The sequence below is a fragment of the Monodelphis domestica genome, chromosome 3 (genome assembly GCF_027887165.1).
Source record: "Monodelphis domestica isolate mMonDom1 chromosome 3, mMonDom1.pri, whole genome shotgun sequence".
Lineage (NCBI taxonomy): Eukaryota > Metazoa > Chordata > Mammalia > Didelphimorphia > Didelphidae > Monodelphis > Monodelphis domestica.
In genome coordinates, this window is record NC_077229.1 from 67,971,679 (window position 1) to 67,991,415 (window position 19,737).

Sequence of the window (19,737 nt, forward strand, 5' to 3'; positions counted from 1 at the left end):
TGTTGTCTTCAAGAAACACACATGAGGCGGGTTGACACCCACAAGGTCAGAATTAAAGGATGGAGTAAGACCTTCTGGGCCTCAACTGATAGAAAGAAGGCAGGAGTGGTAATCATGATATCTGATAAAGCCAATGCAAAAATAGACCTGATCAAAAGGGATAGGGAAGGTAATTATATTTTGTTAAAAGGGACTCTAGACAATGAGGAAATATCATTAATCAACATGTATGCACCAAATAATATAGCACCCAAATTTCTAATGGAGAAACTAGGAGAATTGAAGGAAGAAATAGACAATAAAACCATACTAGTGGGAGACTTAAACCAACCATTATCAAATTTAGATAAATCAAATCAAAAAATAAATAAGAAAGAGGTAAAAGAAGTGAATGAAATCTTAGAAAAATTAGAATTAATAGACATATGGAGAAAAATAAATAGGGATAAAAAGGAATACACCTTCTTCTCAGCACCACATGGCACATTCACAAAAATTGACCATACATTAGGTCACAGAAACATAGCACACAAATGCCAAAAAGCAGAAATAATGAATGCAGCCTTCTCAGATCACAAGGCAATAAAAATAATGATTAGTAATGGTACATGGAAAACCAAATCTAAAACCAATTGGAAATTAAACAATATGATACTCTAAAACCGTTTAGCTAAAGAAGAAATCATAGAAACAATTAATAATTTCATCAAGGAAAATGACAATGGCGAAACATCCTTTCAAACCTTTTGGGATGCAGCCAAAGCGGTAATCAGAGGCAAATTCATATCCCTGAAAGCTCATATTAACAAACAAGGGAGAGCAGAGATCAATCAATTGGAAATGCAATTGAAAAAACTCGAAAGCGATCAAATTAAAAACCCCCAGCAGAAAACCAAACTAGAAATCCTAAAAATTAAGGGAGAAATTAATAAAATTGAAAGTGATAGAACTATTGATTTAATAAATAAGACAAGAAGCTGGTACTTTGAAAAAACAAACAAAATAGACAAAGTACTGGTCAATCTAATTAAAAAAAGGAAGGAAGAAAAGCAAATTCACAGCATTAAAGATGAAAAGGGGGACAGCACCTCCAATGAGGAGGAAATTAAGGCAATCATTAGAAATTACTTTGCCCAATTATATGGCAATAAATACACCAATTTAGGAGAAATGGATGAATATATACAAAAATACAAACTGCCTAGACTAACAGAAGAGGAAATAGAATTCTTAAATAATCCCATATCAGAAATTGAAATCCATCAAGCCATCAAAGAACTTCCTAAGAAAAAATCCCCAGGGCCTGATGGATTCACCTGTGAATTCTATCAAACATTCAGAGAACAGTTAACCCCAATACTATACAAACTATTTGACATAATAAGCAAAGAGGGAGTTCTACCAAACTCCTTTTACGACACAAACATGGTACTGATTCCAAAACCAGGCAGGTCAAAAACAGAGAAAGAAAACTATAGACCAATCTCCCTAATGAATATAGATGCAAAAATTTTAAATAGGATACTAGCAAAAAGACTCCAGCAAGTGATCAGAAGGATCATTCACCATGATCAAGTAGGATTCATACCAGGGATGCAGGGCTGGTTCAACATTAGGAAAACCATCCACATAATTGACCACATCAACAAGCAAACTAGCAAGAACCACATGATTATCTCAATAGATGCAGAAAAAGCCTTTGATAAAATACAACACCCATTCCTATTAAAAACACTAGAAAGCATAGGAATAGAAGGGTCATTCCTAAAAATAATAAACAGTATATATCTAAAACCAACAGCTAATATCATCTGCAATGGGGATAAACTAGATGCATTCCCAATAAGATCAGGAGTGAAACAAGGATGCCCATTATCACCTCTACTATTTGACATTGTACTAGAAACACTAGCAGTAGCAATTAGAGAAGATAAAGAAATTGAAGGTATCAGAATAGGCAAGGAGGAGACCAAGTTATCACTCTTTGCGGATGATATGATGGTCTACTTAAAGAATCCTAGAGATTCAAACAAAAAGCTAATTGAAATAATCAACAACTTTAGCAAAGTTGCAGGATACAAAATAAACCCACATAAATCATCAGCTTTTCTATAGATCTCCAACACAGCTCAGCAGCAAGAACTAGAAAGAGAAATCCCATTCAAAATCACCTTAGACAAAATAAAATACCTAGGAATCTACCTCCCAAGACAAACACAGGAACTATATGAACACAACTACAAAACACTCGCCACACAACTAAAACTAGACTTGAACAATTGGAAAAACATTAACTGCTCATGGATAGGACGAGCCAATATAATAAAAATGACCATCCTACCCAAACTTATTTATCTATTTAGTGCCATACCCATTGAACTACCAAAATACTTCTTCACTGATTTAGAAAAAACCATAACAAAGTTCATTTGGAAGAACAAAAGATCAAGGATATCCAGGGAAATAATGAAAAAAAACACATATGATGGGGGCCTTGCAGTCCCAGACCTCAAACTATATTACAAAGCAGCAGTCATCAAAACAATTTGGTACTGGCTAAGAAACAGAAAGGAAGATCAGTGGAATAGACTGGGGGAAAACGACCTCAGCAAGACAGTATACGATAAACACAAAGATCCCAGCTTTTGGGACAAAAATCCACTATTCGATAAAAACTGCTGGGAAAATTGGAAGACAGTGTGGGAGAGACTAGGAATAGATCAACACCTCACACCCTACACCAAGATAAATTCAAAATGGGTGAGTGACTTAAACATAAAGAAGGAAACCATAAGTAAATTGGGTAAACACAGAATAGTATACATGTCAGACCTTTGGGAGGGGAAAGGCTTTAAAACCAAGCAAGATATAGAAAGAATCACAAAATGTAAAATAAATAATTTTGACTACATCAAACTAAAAAGCTTTTGTACAAACAAAACCAATATAACTAAAATCAGAGGGAAACAACAAATTGGGAAAAAATCTTCATAGAAACCTCTGACAAAGGTTTAATTACTCATATTTATAATGAGCTAAATCAATTGTACAAAAAATCAAGCCATTCTCCAATTGATAAATGGGCAAGGGAAATGGATAGGCAGTTCTCAGATAAAGAAATCAAAACTATTAACAAGCACATGAAGAAGTGTTCTACATCTCTTATAATCAGAGAGATGCAAATCAAAACAACTCTGAGGTATCACCTCACACCTAGCAGATTGGCTAACATAACAGCAAAGGAAAGTAATGAATGCTGGAGGGGATGTGGCAAAGTAGGGACATTAATTCATTGCTGGTGGAGTTGTGAACTGATCCAACCATTCTGGAGGGCAATTTGGAACTATGCCCAAAGGGCGACAAAAGAATATCTACCCTTTGACCCAGCCATAGCACTGCTGGGTCTGTACCCCAAAGAGATAATGGACACAAAGACTTGTACAAAAATATTCATAGCTGCGCTCTTTGTGGTGGCCCAAAACTGGAAAACGAGGGGATGCCCATCAATTGGGGAATGGCTGAACAAACTGTGGTATATGTTGGTGATGAAATACTATTGTGCTCAAAGGAATAATAAAGTGGAGAAGTTCCATGGAGACTGGAACAACCTCCAGGGAGTGATGCAGAGCGAGAGGAGCAGAACCAGGAGAACATTGTACACAGAGACTAATACACTGTGGTATAATCGAACGTAATGCACTTCTCCATTAGGGGCGGTGTAATGTCCCTGAACAACTTTCAGGGATCCAGGAGAAAAAAAAACACCATTCATAAGCAAAGGATAAACTATGGGAGTGGAAACACCGAGAAAAAGCAACTGCCTGAATACAGAGGTTGAGGGGACATGACAGAGGATAGACTTTAAATGAACACTCTAATGCAAATACTATCAACAAAGCAATGGGTTCAAATCAAGAAAACATCTAATGCCCAGTGGACTTACGCGTCGGCTATGGGGGGTGGGGGGGAGGAAAAGAAAATGATCTATGTCTTTAACGAATAATGCTTGGAAATGATCAAATAAAATATATTTAAAAAAAAAACACCTTTGTTTGCATGATCCCACATTTGAAGAACTGAAAGAAGATAGATCCCCAGAGAGTATACTCTGAAGGCAGCTGCACAAAGAATCTGAAACTGAGAACAGCACTCCATTCATCACAGATACATATTCCAAGTTTAACTGTCTTTTTATTTTTTTAATTTTATTTAATTAGTTAATTTAGAATATTTTCCCTGGTTACATGAATCACGTTCTTTCCCTCACCTCCCTCACCCCCCTCCTGTAGTCAGTGAAAATTCTACTGGGATTTACAGGTGTCCTTGATCAAAAATTTCCATATTACTGATGTTTACACTAGGGTGATAATTTAGAGTCTACATCCCCAATCATATCCCCATTGACCCATATGGTCAAGCAATTGTTTTTCTTCTGTGTTTCTATTCCCACAATTTTTCCTCAGAATGTGGATAGCATTCTTTCTCATAAATCCCTCTGAATTGTTCTCGATCATTTCATTGCTACTAATAGAGAAGTCCATAATATTTGATTGTACCACAGTGTCTCAGTCTCTGTGTACAATGTTCTCCTGGTTCTGTTCCCCTCACTCTAAATCAATCCTGAAGGTCATGCCAGTTCACATGGAATTCCTCCAGTTCACTATTCCTTTGAGTACAATAACATTCCATCACCAACATATACCACAATTTCTTCATCCATTCCCCAATTGAAGGGAGTCCCCTCATTTTCCAATTTTTTTGCCACCACAAAGAAATTAGCTATGAATATTTTTGTACAAGACTTTCCTTATTATCTCTTTGGGAGTATTGTTAGATTTAAAATGGATGAGGTCTTAAACTGTAGTGAGCCAAAATGGTGGAAGATATAAATTGTGATAGATATAAGAAAGGGTGAGTAAATTTGGCCACAGAAAATATGTTTCACTACAGTGTCTTGGTTTTAAATCAAATATAAGGTGGTCGCCAGGGAAATATTCCCAATTATTCAAATACCCAAGTCAATTGGGTTTTATAGAGATTTTTAATTAATAATATAATGAGGAATTAGAGAAAGAGTAGGAAAGAAATAATTATGAAGGGCCTCAAGCAAATATGGCCTAGACCTGAGTCTTAAGAGAATCAGTCAGTCAGTCTTTTAACACTCACCACAAGGTCTGTCTAAACAAGGATTCTAGTGACACCAGGCCAGCTCCATCTCAGCTGACTTCACCAGAGAGCCTTCCTGCCAGAGACTGTTCCAAAGGGCCTCTCTCCAGAGCCTCCAGAGGCACAGAGTCCCCTTAGAGGAGCTCCAGCAAGACCTCCTTAGAGATTGTCCTCCAAGAGCTTCCCTTCTCCAGAGCCTCTCTCAAGAGATTCTTCCCAAGTGGTCCTCATCAGAGAGCCTCCAAAAGGAATTCTCCCAAAAGGATATATTCTCAAGAGATTCTGCCTTTTCTTATATAAGGGTTTTCTCCCATGTCACCTCCCCTAAGTCCCTACATCTTCCAATCACTCCCATCTAAATTCCTGCTAAGTCAACCAATCTCCTCAGTAAGTCTGAATCAGAAAAAATGCTGCTGTGTCAACCAATCTCCTCAGTAAGTCTGAAGTAGAGAAAACCCAGCTGAGTCAACTAATCTCATCAAGAGAAAACTTGCCTGACCCTTTTAGGTACCTAGCATCCCATTGTATCAATTCTAAAAACAGGCCTGGCTCAAAGAACTCCTTGCCTTATTATAAGCATGGGTCCAAGTACTTTCATTGTTTAGCAAGGAGTTTTCTCTCCTAAAGTAGTCTTAAGTACGGGTAGAGTAGGGGTCCTCCCATAGCAAGGAGTTTTCTCCACTAAAGCAGTCTTAAGTACGGTTGGAGTAGAGGTCCTCCCATTTCTGATCCTGGCGAGTTCTCACATCAAAATGGGGAATGTTTCACAGTGGGTAATTTGTTCCAATTAAGAATTCCCCAATGGGGAAATTTTTAACATTCACAAGTCTGAGAGATTTCAAGATTTACAGTATCAACCCAGCAGTTCTATGGCTGGATCAAAGGGCTAACTACCTCTTTTGAAATGAAAAGGAAAGGGCTGGAAGTGAGCAAATAACAGAAAAAGAAACACAATACTGAAAGCTATTTTGGTAACAGAAAAAAAAAACCAATGCTGCTGAACCCCAAATGCCCAATAAAAACAGGGATTACTCTCAATTTCCCCAAAAATGAATTAATGGAGGAAGCTCAATAAGAGGTTTAGAAATCAAATAAGAGAAGCTACAAGAAAATTTGGGAGAAATAACGAGAGTGATACAGGAAAATCATGAAAAATAGTCAATACATTGGTAAAAGAGGTACAAAAATATTGAAGAAATTAATACCTTTAAAATCACAATAGAAAAAGTGGTAAAAGATGTATAAAAATTCAAAGAGAGGAAACTCTTTTGAAAAGCAGTATTGGCTATATGGGACAAGATATACAAAAATGCACTGAAGAAGAACTTCTAGAAAGGCAAAATTGGAGCTATATAAAAAAGTGCCATAAAATCTCACTGATGAAAAGAATACTTTAGAAACTACAATTGGTCAAATGGAAAACAAATTTAAAAAGTCACTCAAAAATCATCACTTATCTTATATACTATACTGAGATAAGGTCAAAATGGCTATATGATTTTGATATAGAGTGATAATATAAATTAGAAAATACAGAGTAGTTTACCTCCCAAATGCATGGAGAAGGGAAGAATTTATGACCAAACAAGAGAGAATTATAACATGTAAAATGAATAATTTTCATTTGAATTAAAAAATAACTGTAGAAACAAAAGCAATGGAAACAAGATTAGAAGGGAACAACAAAGGGGGAGGGAGCTTAAAACAAGTTTCTCTGTTAAAAGTCTCATTTCTCAAATGTATAAGAAAAAAAGTTATTCTCCAATTTGGCAAATGGTGAAAAGATATGAATGGGGAATTTTCAGATGAAGAAAATAAAGCCATCAATAATAATATAAAAACATGTTTTAAATCATTTGAGATTAGAGAAATGCAAACAATTCCACGGTATGACCTCCCACCTATATGACTGGCCAATGAAACAGTAAATGAAAGTGATACATTTTGGAGAGCATAGGCAAATTTGGAAAACTAGTGCATTGTTGATGGAGTTGTGAACTGATCCAACCATTCTGGAGAGCAATTTGGAACTAGGCCCTAAGAACTATAAAGTTGTGCATAGCCATTAATCCCATAATACCACTGCTGGTTCTGTATTCAAACAAGATTATAAAGAAGGGAAAGGACCTACTTGTACAAAAGTTTTTATAGTTGCTCTGTATGTGGTGGCAAAATTTGGAAACTGAGGGAATGTTCATCAATTGGGGAATGACTGTATATGTTGGTGATGGAATATTATTGTTCTATAAGTAATGATAAGCAGGACGATTTCAGAAAAGCTGGAAAGAACTACATGAACTGATGCTGAGTGAAATAAGCAGGAATTGAAGAATATTGTACACAGTAACAACAGTATTCTAAGATGATCGACTATGAAAGTCTTTACTCTCAGCAATGCAATAATCTGGGACAATTCTGGGCCAGCAATGCAAAATCTGGGACTTCTGACAAAGAATGCTATCCACGTTCAGAGGGAAAAAAATTGTGGGACTCAGAAGCAGATCAAAGCATACTGACTTTTATATTAGTTCATCTACAGTTTTATTTTATAGTTTGGGTTTATTATGAGTATTGTCTTTGTAAATCTTGAAATCTCTCAGACTTGTGAATGTTAAAAATTTCCCCATTGGGGAATTCTTAATTGGAACAAATTCCCTACTGAGAAACATTTCCCATTTTGATGTGAGAACTCGCCAGGATCAGAAATGGCAGGACCTCTACTCCAACCATACTTAAGACTGCTTTAGGGGAGAAAACTCATTGCTAAACAAAGAAAGTACTTGGATCCATGCTTATGGTGGGGCAAGTAGTTCTTTGAGCCAGGCCTGTTTTTAGAATTGATACAATGGGATGCTAGGTACCTAAAAGGGTTGGGCAAGTTTTCTCTTGATGAGATTAGTTGACTCAACTGTGTTTTCTCTACTTCAGACTTACTGAGGATCTGGGTTGACTTAGCAGGAATTTAGATTGGCAGTCCTTTGGAAAGCGTCTACAGTGATTGGTAGATGTAGGGACCTTGGGGAGGTGACACGGGAGAAAAACCCCTATATAAGAAAAAGCAGGATGTCTTGAGGAGGGATATGCTTTGGAGATATATCCTTTTGGAGAAATCCTTTTGGAGAATCTCTGATGAGGACCGCTTGGGAAGAATCTCTTGAGAGAGGCTCTGGAGAAGGGAAGCTCTTGGAGGACAATCTCTAAGGAGGTCTCCCTGGAGCTCCTCTAAGGGGACTCTGTGCCTCTGGAGGCTCTGGAGAGAGGCCTATTGGAACAGTCTCTGGCTGGAAGGCCCTCTGGTGAAGTCAGCTGAGATGGAACTGGCCTGGTGTTACCAGAATCCTTGTTTAGTCAGACCTTGTGGTGAGTGTTAAAAAACTGACTGATTTCTCTTTTAAGACTCAGGTCTAGGCCATATTGCCTTGAGGCCCTTCATACTTATTCCTTTCTTACTCTCTCTCTCTTTCTTTGATTACTCGTATTGTTAATTAAAATCTCTATAAAACCCAATTGACTTGGGTATTTGAATAATTGGGAATATTTCCCTGGCGACCACCTTATATTTGATTTAAAACCCAAGACACTGTAGTGAAACATATTTCTACAGTCAAAATTTACTCACCCTCTCTTATATCTAACACAATTTATATCTTCCACCATTTTAACTCACTACAGTTTAAAACCTCAACCATTTTAAATCTCACATCTTCCAACAGTGAATGATATGGAAGTATGTTTTCCATGATAATACTTGTACAATCCAGTTCCTATTGCTTACCATCTCCAAGAGGGAGGACAGAAGGGAAGGAGGAAGACAATTTTGGCCTCATAATCTCAGAAAACATGTATTGACAATTGTTATTATAAGTAATTGGGAAAATACGATATCTAACCATATGTGGCCTGATTTCTCAACAGTGTTGGATGACATATTGCTTCCCTAATAAAGTTAATTTTCTATTGGAAATAGATACCTGACCTCTCTTTGTTCAGATTGACTTACTATCAAGGGCAAGAAGTAAATGAAGTGAAGAAATTCAGTCAGAGCTGAAAAAAAAGGGATCCTTTAGAGATTTTATGTTACATGAGTCACTTCCCTTCCCTGAAGTTTTTTGTCCAGAAAATGGTTTGATTTGCTGCTTCCATTCCTCACCTGAGATCATCTAGAGGAATTTGTCCTCTTATTCTCATCTCCCCCACACCCAGTGCTCCAAAGATGACATTCTCCACCAGGCTGATTGGATGCCAGGAGCCACGTACAGACAATGATATCAGAAAGGGCCAGTTTTTCAATTCTGACCTCTGACCAGTTCCAGGTTCTCTTGGTTATGGGAATTCTTGGAAACAATCAGTGGCCAGAGCATTATAGGACCAGGTCACACAATCACAGATCTACTATGTAGGAACCAATGTATGAACTAGGGCAATAGGCCCCCCTGAATGAAGAACAATGCCTCAGAAAGGACCAGACTCTGAGGTAAATCTCTGATTTTGGAACTAAAAGGGTGGGCCAAATGCAAGTAATTACCAAAGGACCAAGTGAATTATTGTGCCAAGGTGAGGAAGCAGGTCATGGAAACTGATCTTAAATGGAAAGTCCTACAATTATTATTAACCCCTTTTACAGATGAACAAGTTGAAAGTGACTTGCCCAGATCTGCATCATTTGCCCCAAAATTCCTTGTTTAAGATCAGCATCATTTGGTCTGTCTACATTCCTGACCACTGTCTATGCTGACACCTGGTCTTCTGACCTTGGTGGCTCTCACCATAGAACTAACTAGGTGGCATAATGGACAGAGTGCTATGCCTGCAGTCAGAAAGACCTTAGTTCAAATCTAACTTTGATTCTGGGAAAGTCACTTATTCTTTGCTTGCCTCTGTTTCCCCACCTGCAAAGTGGGGCTAAATATAGCAATAGCACCAAACTGCTTGGGTTATTATGAGGACCAAATGAGATAATATTTCTGAGAAATGCTTAGTCACAATGCCTGGCACATAGTAGGTGCTATTGTGGATGAGAAAGCTATAGTCTGCATTGCAAGGACTTGATTGGCAAGGAAACCTCATTCAGGAAGGAAATGGAACTTTGCTGGCAATGGGGGATAGGGCTATATAACCTCTAGCCAAGAAAAGCAGATGGACAGTTGGAAAGGGGTTCTTTTTCTCTTCTGAACTGAAAGGAAGAAGAGCAACTTGCTGAGCTTAACCTGCTGTGATCTCTCATTTATCTAAAGAAATTAGATTAGTCATGATTCCTCAATAGTTTTGGATAGAGACTTTTTCCCTTTGGGGAAGATAAGAGACTATCCACCCAAGAAGATTTTCCATTGATATCTTCAATAGCTGTATCTCTCTATATTAAGAAATTATACCAGCCTGACTCTACAATGTCTTCAGCGACTCAGGTCCCCAGACCTGAGCTCTCAACTCCTTAAAGGAATTTAGGTTGAAACATAATTAGGAAGTTCTCAATTTTTCCTCTTCCCTAAACCTACTATTCCTAAATCTCAAAACAATAAATAGATCTTGTTAATTCAGAAGAAGTGAACATCTGATTCTTCTAATGTACTAAGATAATATCCATCCAGGGACAGAAACCAGAGACTGAAGGGGATTTTCCTCTTTACCTTTCAGCTCTGGACATTGATCCAATCTCACCTTCCCTTGTGCAGCTCTGACTGGGAGAGGAAGTGGTACTCCTATTTATCTGTTCCCTCCTTCTTTTAGACCTTTCAAGCTTCGGTTCCTGCTCCCCCTCTAGTACACTATATAAATGCTTATTTCCTTCCCCTTCCCTTTTCCATAGGCAAGCAGTTGGTAGGTGTAAAAGATAGGTTTGAAGATGAATTTTTCTAATAAACTAGATCTCACCAATCTACTCATTAGATCAAAGCATTCAATTAGTTGCCATTGATGAAGTGTTTATTATGTGTCCAGCAATGTCCTAAATACTGAGGATATAAATAAAAATATAAAAACATTCTCTGCCCTTGGAGATTTCATAGAAGGGACCTTCCCCAAAGTGGAAAGAGCCTTAGCCATTCAATATGCAGTTCTAGGGCTAAACTCTCTTCTTGACCTTGAAGAATATCATAATAGAGTAGAAAGAACAATGACTCTGTAATCAGAGGTCCTGGGTTCAAATATCACCTCTGATGCTTTCTATATCTGTGACCTGGCATATCTTAACTTCTCTGGGTCTCAGTTTTCACATATGGAAATGAAGCGATTAAGCTAGGTGGCCTTTGAGGGTAAATTCTAGTCCTATCCAATCAACTTTAGCCAATCATTTTACATCTCTGGGTCTCAGTTTCCACATACACAAAACAAGAGGCCATATATATACTTCTCGATCCTTCTAAGATTCCTTCCAACTTTATGCTGATGATTGATAATATAAAAGTTCATAGCATTGGGAACCTCACTACTCATTCTGCAACTCCTATTCTCAAAGCTGCACATAGAAAGGAATGAGAAGCATGGAGGAGTTCTTATCTGTAGTGCTAGAGGAAGGTAATGGGGTCAGTGATGGCACTAGAGAAAATGGGGGAACCGAAGGAAAAAGTACAACAAACTATGAATGAAAATCAAAGACCACACACACACATGGATATTACAGGAATGAGTACAGTCTATGTGAATTAGAGGTTGTGTGGGTGTCACATCCTCTACATGGATCAGCCGCTTGGAGGAGGAATGAACTCCATTCTGACCTCTGGAGGGGGAGCTGTTCGTTTATACTCACCCCCTTGGCCTTGCACAGGGCAGACTTATCATAAAAGCTTGGGTCATCTAGCCATCTACTGCTTTGCAACTCTGGGCCCATTATTGAGCCAACCATTCCACTGGCATAGAACTTCCTCTTCCCACACCATGTCTGCTTAAAGAGTGTTCACTGTAGTCCAGTAGAAATAACTTTAGACAAGAGTCAGAACACCTACAACTTGAATCCTGGCTTGAACACCTTCTGAGTCTTCTTGGTAGAACTTCCAAATGGGTCTCCCTTAGTACTACCCTACTAATCTTGTAGGCCTTATATGCATTAGCTATATACTAGACATGCTCTGTGTTAGCTATTATTGATCTGTCCAGTGGAGGTGTGAATGGGTTGATAATAACTCTAGTCCTGGACATGTTCTCAATCCTATCCACAAAGTACCAGGAAGTGTTTTGTCCACAACTGCCAAATGGATGTGTAATCAGAATTCAAAGGTTTATCTTCTCCATGACTGATTCCTCCTTATATTTCACTAAAAAAGCTCCATCCTTATTATCTGTCTTTCCTGATCAGTCTTCCCCACAGAGGTAGAATATAGCAGATCTAGGATTTGAATCCACACCCTTTGACTCCATGCAATGTATATTCTTACTACTGTATCATGCAACCTGTATGAGTCATTAAGGGATAAAGGACAAGATTGACCTCCTCCATGGACACATCAGACTCAGAGACCATAATTGTAATGACTGTTTCCTCCTTATATTTCACTAAAATGAAACTCTGTGTTCCAGCAGGGAGTATAATGAAGGAACTGTTCTTACCAGTGTCTGGAATAGTGACCGTGGTAGTCTGGGTGGATAGTTTGTCCATGGGAATGAGAGGGAAAGCTGAGTTGGTGGGCAACTTACTTGTGGACAGAACCACAGTCTCAGCTCCTCTGCTGATGTCCATCGTGGCTGTGGACTACATCAGGGCCAGCCCTTCCCTTGCAGTAGCCATGGCTGTGGTCTCTGAAATCGATGTGTCCAAAAATGTAATTGACTTTGGATCTTCTCTACTGACACTGGAAAGAGTTGTGGTTGAGGAGCTTATAGATCCTGCTGGGGGCACATTGGTCCAGGGGAAGGCTGTGGTTGTTGCTGTGGTATTATGGGTAGCAGGGTATGAAGGGACACCTATGGGGCTCCTTCCTCCTGTCCCAGGCCCAGGTGGGGTAGAGACTTCAGCAATGAGCATAATTTCATATGGGCTCATCTCCACTCCAGACCAGGCAGTTGGTGCTACCATGGTCTCTGGCAAGGCAGAGGAAGCAGGCAGAGTATCCCAAGTCAGTAGTGCCAGAGGCAGTGATTGGGGTTGTTGTTGTTGCCAGAACAGTGTGTTCTTACTGCAGGGCTAAAAGTTATAATCATTATGGTCCATGACTTTCCAGCTATGGTCATTATCATCCCCTCTTCCTTTTTGCACGGTGCCTTGTGACAAGAAGGATGTATAATTGACAGCATGTTTTGGACTGTGGTCCATTTTCCATTACTTTAGCAATGAAAGGGTTCATCCTTGCCTCCTACACTACATGAATGAGGGAGGAATCAGTTCAATTTATGTTAATTGATATATCCTTCTAAGGAAGAAGTTTTATTTTGCTTTTGACTTCCCCTCCTCATTTAGACCCTCCTTTATATCATTTTAAGTCTATCTCTTTAGTCTATCTCTCACTATTTCTATTCTGAGTTTAATACATTTCCACATTTAATTGTGTGCAGATGAGAAATAATATGTTACACCTACTTATTCCTTATTTAATCACAAACATATTCCTTTATCCCCTCCCTTTGTTCTAGCAACAGGAAATTGGAGAGGTTAAACTGTTATAAAGTTGTTAAATTCTTATAGGGCAGAAAAGAATCCTTCAAAATCCTAATTTTTTCAAGTTTCAATGGAGTTAAGTACAAATTTTATGTAAAATAAATACAAAGAAACTAGGTATAGCATTCAAGGTTCTATACAATTCAGTTCAAAAATTGTTGTTAAACTACAGAAAGTCTGGGTCTAACCTACATTAACTGATATGACTCTCTTCCATATACCCTCTCACAACTGGATTCCTCTTCACACTTCATACCTATCCAGAATTTTACTCTTTCTTTGTTTTTGCTCACACTTTTTTCTATATATGGACCAACTCAGTTGTGCCCTCCACTATGAAATTATTACAATCATCCAATTTATTTAAAATGTCAGTTTTAATGCCTTCTCTTCTGTGAAGCTAATCATGCTATTTTCTCAACAGTTTTCTATTGGTTCTAGTGATAAAATTACACATGAATTCTATCAAACATTCAAAGAAAAATCAATGCCAATATTACAAGAAAATCAAAAATAAGTAATTCTATTGAAATCATTGCTATTACATAGTCTTGATACCTACAACAAGGCAAGACAAAGGAAAGAAAAGAAAAGAAAATCCATTCTATTCTTAATGAAAAGTGATACAAAAATATTAAATAAAACATTAGAAAAAAATTACAGTCACATGTTTAAAAGATTATAAACTTTTGTTTGGACTGTATTCCAGGAATGGGAGCATGGTTCAGTATCAAGAAAACTATAAATATAATGGAACAAGGTTAATAACAAAAATAAATAATCTTATTATTTTATCAATAAATGCAATAAACACTTTGACAGAAAATAGTATGTCTCTTTTTAAAAAACATAAGAGAATTTAGAAACATAAGAATGGATAGATGTTTCTGTGATGAGGTAAATAATATTTAGCTAAGACCAAGAGTCACCAATATATGTACTAGAGAAATTTTGAAGGTGTGTGCAATGAAACTGGGAGTAAAATAAGGAGAATGAGTATCAGCATTAATGTTAGAAATAATTTAAGAGAGTGCCATACCCATTGAACTTCCAAAAATCAATAGGAAAAACATTGATTGCCCATGGGTGGGACGAGCTAACATAATAAAAATGACAATCCTACTCAAATTAATTTACTTATTTAGTGCCATACCCATCAAACTACCAAAAAATTCTTTATTGAATTGGAAAAAAAAACATAACTAAGTTCATTTGGAAGAACAAAAGAGCAAGGATATCCAGGCAAATTATGAAAAAAAAATGCAAAGGAAGGAGGACTTGCCGTCCCAGATGTCAAATTATACTATAAAGCAGTGGTCATCAAAATAATTTGTTACTGGCTGAGAGACAGAAAGGAGGATCAGTGGAATAGATTTGATGTAAATGACCTCAGCAAGACAGTCTATGACAAACACAAAGATCCCAGCTTTTGGGACAAAAATCCAATATTTGATAAAAACTAATGGGAAAACTGGAAGACAGTGTGGGAGAGATTAGGTTTGCATAAACATCTCACACCCTACACCAAGATAAATTCAAAATGGGTGAATGACTTGAACATAAAGAGGGAAACTACAAGTAAATCAGGCGAACACAGAATAGTATACATGTCAGACCTTTGGGAAGGGAAAGATTTTAAAACCAAGCAAGACTTAGAAAGAGTCACAAAATGTAGAATCAATAATTTTGACTACATCAAATTAAAAAAAATTGTACAAACAAAACCAATGTAACTAAAATCAGAAGGGAAGCAACAAATTTGGAAACTATCTTCATAAAAACCTCTGACAAAGGTTTAATTACTCAAATTTACAAAGAGCTAAATCAATTGTACAAAAAATCAAGCCATTCTCCAGTTGATAAATGGGCAAGGGACATGAATAGGCAGTTTTCAACCAAAGAAATCAATACTATTAATAAGCACATGAAAAAGTGTTCTAAATCTCTTATAATCAGAGAGATGCAAATCAAAATAACTCTGAGGTATCACCTCACACCTAACAGATCGGCCAACATGACAGCAAAGGAAAGTAATGAATGCTGGAGGGGATGTGGCAAAGTAGGGGAATTAATTCACTGCTGGTGGGGTTGTGAACTGATCCAACCATTCTGGAGGGCAATTTGGAACTATGCCCAAAGGGTGATAAAAGACTGTCTGCCCTTTCATCCAGCCATAGCACTGCTGGGTTTGTACCCCAAAGAGATAATAAGGAAAAAGACTTGTATAAGAATATTCTTAGCTGCACTCTTTGTGGTGGCCAAAAATTGGAATATGAGGGGATGCCCTTGAATTGGGGAATGGCTGAAAAAATTGTAGCATATGTTGGTGATGGAATACTATTGTGCTAAAAGGAATAATAAAGTGGAGGAATTCCATGGAGACTGGAACAACCTCCAGGAAGTGATGCAGAGAGAAAAAGAACCAGGAAAACATTGTACATAGAGACTGATACACTGTGGTAAAATCGAACATAATGGAATTCTCCGTTAGTGTCAATGCAATGTCCCTAAACAATCTGCAGGGATCTAGGAGAAAAAACATTATCCACAAGAAGACAAAAAACTGTGGGAGTAAAAACACCGAGGAAAAGCAATTGCTTGAGTACAGGGGTTGAGGGGACATGTCTGAGGAGAGACTCTAAATGAACACTCTAATGCAAATACCCACAACATGGAAATGGGTTCAAATCAAGAACACATGTGATACCCAGTGGAATGGCATGTCGGCTATTGGATAGGTGGTGGGAGGGGGGAGGGGAAGAAAAGAAAATGATCTTTGTCTCCAATGAATAATGTTCGGAAATGACCAAATAAAATAATTTTTAAAAAAAGAAATAATTTAAGAAATGGAAGCTACAGTAATAAAAAAAAATCAAAGGAATAAGTCTAGAAGGGGGCGGGGATGATCAGTATTTGCTAATGATATGATGGCCTGCTTAAAGAACCATGTAGAATCAACTAAAAATTAAGTTAAATAATCACTATATTCAACTAAGTAATGGGATATTAAAAAAAAAACAGAAAAATCCTCAAATTGTTGTCAAGCAGGAGATAGAGGAAAAGAAAATCTATTCAAAATAACTATAGAATTATAAAATATTTGTGAATCCATATATCAGAAAAAAGAATTATGTGAATAAGTTAGAGGCAAGATGGTGGATTACAAGTGGCTACCCAGCTGAACACTCATACTCCCATCCAAAAAATTCAAAATTACACCTACTACTAAATTTTAGAGTGACAGGGGCAACTTAAAATGTTAAAGTGAGACATGTTTCTGTCCTAAGAAAACTTAATAAGTTAACAGGAGAAACATATGACTCAGTGGGAGTAGGGCAGATCTATCCCTAATACATAGACAGTGGCAGGTATTGGTAAAAGGGTCAGAAAACTGGTTAAAAGGAGATTACTGGAGACCCCTTGATGGCAGTGGGTATGGATAGCAGTGATTGGAAACTCTGTTGCCAATGCACAATTCTCAGTCACAATTCCTTGGTGGAAAAGAGTACTAGTAGGCCTTCACAAATTATATGGTGCCCTGGTCATAGTTCCAAAGCAAAGAGGAGAGCTGAAGTGAACCAGGAGTCTTTCCTGGGTAAAGCCCAGAGTGCAGAGTAGGAAAGCATTAACCATATATATCACAGGATCACACTATCTTGGAAGCACTAAAAAGTCACAGACCTCTAAAACTAGCTCTAAAAAGAACAGCATGAAGAATACCACAGCTTGAGGCCATGACTTTCCTCTCTCCTGTGAGCAAAGTTCCATTTTTATATGAAGTTCAAAATTAAGAAATGAACTGGAAAAATTAGCAAAAATAAAAAATTAACTTGATCATGATAAGCTATTATATTGGCAGGGAAAACCAAGAATAATCTCAGAAGAAGATAACAATGTGAGAGAAAGCCTAAAGAAAATTGCTACTTAGTGGACCCAAACTCAATTTTGGAATTTGCAGAAAAGTGAATGATAGAGATAAGATTTATAGAGGGAAAACTGGAGGAGAAAACTGTGAAAAGAGAATTAACAGCTTGGCAAAAGGAGCCCAAAACTATTGAAGAAAATAATAACTTAAAAACAAAAGTGGTGAAATGTAGGAGAAACTTAAAAATTCCCTGAAGAAGACTTTAATTATGACTAAAATATGACTAAACATAAAAAGAGGGACAAAAATTCATGAAAGGAAATAATTCTTTAAAAAACAGAAGTGGACAAATGGATAATCACAAAATTTTACTGAAGAACATAATTCTTTCAAAATCAGAATTGGTCAACTGTAAGCTTATGATTTCTTGAGACATCAAGAAACAATAAAACACAGGCAAAAGAATGAAGTCTCTTTTGCTTTTAAAGCACTCTACAAATGCTATCCAACTCCAGAGAGAGAGGACTGATGAATTCTGAGTGCAAATTGAAGCAGATGTTTTCATTTTCTTTATTTTTGTTGCTCTTTTCCCCATAATATGGTTCACATTGAAATGTTTTACATGACTTTATAAGGATAATGAGTATTATATATCTCTTGCCCTCTCAGTGGGTGAGGAGGTAGCAAATTTGAAACTGAAAATAGGTGGGGATTTTTTAAACCCTTACCTTTCATCTTAGAATCAATACTGTATATTTGTTCCAAGGAACAAGAGTGGTAAGAGCTAGGCAATGGGGGTCAAATGATGTGCCCAGAGTCACACAGCTAGGAAGTGTTTTAGTTCAAATTTGGACTCAGGATTTACCATCTCTAGGCCCTGCTCTCTATCCATTGAGCCACCCAGCTGCCCCCAAAATAGGTGTTTGCAAAGCCCTTTGCCTACTTTAATTCCTTCCATTTCTGTTCATTTCCATATTGCTAAAGCTAGTATTTCTAGTATGATATTAAGCAATAGCCATTATAATGGGTATCCTTTCTTCATCCCTAATCTTATTGGGAGGACTTCTAACTTATCCTCATTGCAGATGAGAGTTGCTGATGTAGTTTTAGATAGATACTATTTATCATTTTAAGGAAATATCCATTTGTTCCTATGCTTTCTCCTCTTTTTAATAGGAATGGGCATTGAATCTTGTCAAATTTTTTGAGTATCTATTGAGATAATCATGAGTTTTATATTAAATTTGTTATTGATCTGATCAATTATGCTGATAGTTTTCCTCATATTAAACCAGTTTTGCATTCTGGGTATTAATCCCACCTAGTCATGGTAAGTGATCTTTGTGATATTTTACTGGAGTCTCTCTGCTAGTATTCTATTTAAGATTTTTACATCAATATTTGTTAAGGAAATTGATCTGTAATTTTCTGTTATACTCTTCCTGGCTTAGGAATCAGCACCATATTTGAATCACAAATTGCTAAAAAAATTATCTAGTATTGGGATTGATTGCTCTTTAAAATTTTAGAGAATTCCCTTGTGAATCCATCTGGCCCTGAGATGTTTTCCTTGGGGACTTCTTGAGAGCTTATTCAATTTATTTTTTTCAAAATGGGATCATTCAAATATTTTCCTTCATCTTTTGTAAGCCTAGGAAATTTATATTTCTGTAAAATATTCATCCATTTCCACAAGAATAGTTTTATTTTCATATAATTGGGTATAAAATAGCTACTATTGATTGCTTTAATTTCTTCTTCATTGATGGTGAAGTCACTTTTTATACTTTTGATACTGGTAATTTGATTTTCTTCTTTCCTTTCTGAATCAAATTAACCAATGCTCTATGCTATATGGGACATGTGTTTAATTTGTTTGTTTCATAAAACCAACTCCCAGTTTATTAGCTCAATAGATCTCTTATTTTTTAATTTTATCAATTTCTCCTTCGATTTTTAGAATTTCTAATTCTAACATTAATTAGATTTCTGATTTTATCTTTTTCTAGTTTTATAGTTGCATGCACAATTTTTATCTGATTTATTCTATCTTATTAATGTGTAATGCATTTGCATTTTTTATCACAGCCTCAATCTACCTCTCCAATGTCAATGGATG

At 36.9% G+C, this 19,737-nt stretch overlaps 1 protein-coding gene across 4 annotated transcripts in view; it reads right to left on the reverse strand.

The window, feature by feature from the left end:
* Positions 1 to 19,737, reverse strand: part of LOC103102194 (mucin-16-like) — a 139,848-nt gene that overhangs the window by 39,816 nt on the left and 80,295 nt on the right. The window lies entirely within an intron of this gene.